Source organism: Lathyrus oleraceus, chromosome 3 (assembly GCF_024323335.1).
Source record: "Lathyrus oleraceus cultivar Zhongwan6 chromosome 3, CAAS_Psat_ZW6_1.0, whole genome shotgun sequence".
Taxonomy (NCBI): Eukaryota; Viridiplantae; Streptophyta; class Magnoliopsida; order Fabales; family Fabaceae; genus Lathyrus; species Lathyrus oleraceus.
The window spans coordinates 51226739-51228606 of NC_066581.1; the positions used below are offsets into that span (position 1 = coordinate 51226739).

The 1868-nt window shown below is 40.8% G+C and overlaps 1 non-coding gene across 1 annotated transcript; it reads right to left on the reverse strand.

Moving 5' to 3' along the window:
* Nucleotides 1-1032: 1032 nt before the first annotated feature.
* On the reverse strand, nt 1033-1139 carry LOC127134189 (small nucleolar RNA R71). Its single transcript, XR_007807944.1, has one exon. It is a non-coding gene; the product is annotated as a small nucleolar RNA R71 (small nucleolar RNA).
* Nucleotides 1140-1868: the final 729 nt, after the last annotated feature.

Below are 1868 nucleotides of genomic sequence, written 5' to 3' on the forward strand. Positions count from 1 at the left end.
CTCTTTTTGCTAAGAAGTCCAGGTTAAAATACTTTTCAACTTAGTTAAGATACTATATTTCTTAAAAATAGGTTTACTACTCTAACGCAGTACGCACCTTTTTATCCGTGACAATAGGAGGGGTTGATTAGAGAGTACAACTCGGTTCTGAATACGCGAAAGCGACAGTTCCTGTTAAATTAGTTCTTTTCAAAGGAGAAAACATTGCCCATAAGTAGTTCCACTAACAAGTACTGGATTATCATTGATTGCGTGAATTACATTCGAGCCTGTCTTTATTTATTATTTAAAATTATAATTTTATTTACCATTGCACCCTTATTAAAACCCTTAAAAATAGTTGCCTTAGATACACACCATAACAACAGGTTTGATAGATTGACACTTGGTCTCTGTGGATTCGATAATCTTTTATATTACTTTGACGTGATTCGTACACTTGCGAAAAACACGCATCAAGTTTTTGGCGCCGTTGCCGGGGACCAATTTCGTCAAATTTCATTACCCTGTAGTTATACCGTTTAGACTAAGGTTGTTACCCACCGGTCAATGCGAAAGACTCGCAGTGCCGGAAGTTTAGTAGACCCTCTAGCTGAACCTGAACGTTACGCTCGCGCACGTTTATTTTTCCATAGGAATAGGATAGCTATGGCCGAAGAACAAAACCGAAGACCTCTTAAGGACTTCGCCCAACCATCAAACGAGGAACCTAGTTCCAGTATAGTAAACCCCGTTATCCCAGCCAATAATTTTGAACTTAAACCATCCCTGCTGCAATTAGTGCAACAGAGACAATTCTCAGGTCTCGCTACTGATAACCCAAACCAACATTTAAAAAACTTTCTTCAGTTAGCAGACACCTTTAAAACCAATGGAGCTTCTCCTGAGGCGATACGCTTAAGATTATTTCCCTTTTCCCTCAGAGATAAAGCTCTATCATGGTTAGATTCCCTTCCACCCAATTCAATAACAACTTGGGATGACCTTAGGAAAGTTTTTCTTGCTAGATATTTTCCCCCAAGTAAGACCGCTCTTCTTCGAAACCTTATAACTAGATTTACCCAACTCCAAGGAGAGTCGTTGTTCGAAGCCTGGGAGAGATATAAAGAACTATTAAGAGCATGCCCACACCATGGCTTAGAGAATTGGCTAATCATCCAAACCTTCTATAATGGACTTCATTATAACACTAAGATGACCATCGACGCTGCCGCTGGTGGCGCACTGATGAATAAACCTTACCCTGAAGCTAGTGCCCTTATCGAGGATATGGCCCAAAACCATCAATCATGGGGAGTAGAACGAGCGACAGTGGAAAAGAAGGAAGCCCAAGGAGGAATACATGAGCTAAGCTCTATAGACATGATGCAGGCTAAAATGGACGCGTTGGCCCTTAGAGTCGAACATATGTGTACAACTCCGAATACTGTAGCCGCAGTTTCGCCGAATTGTGAGATATGTGGAACGCAAGGACACCAATCCGCCGAATGCAATTTGTTAAATGAAACCAACACTGAGCAAGTGAACTATACCCAAGGGAACCCATTTTCTAACACATATAACCCTGGATGGAGGAATCACCCAAACTTCTCCTACAAAAATAATAACCCTATTCAAAATACCGCACCTCCGAGACAACAAGGTTACCAAGCCCCTAGAACAAATCAACCTATGCAACCTGTACCGCCAAACCCGAGCTTTGAAGAAATTGTAAAAGATTTCATCGTTGCTCAAAAACAGAAAAACAAAGAGTTCATGAACCAAAGCGTCCATGTTAACGAACTAATTACCCAGTTAGGAACCAAGGTTGATCAAATCATTACTCATAATAAGATGCTTGAAACCCAGATCTCTCAGGTAGCGTTAAA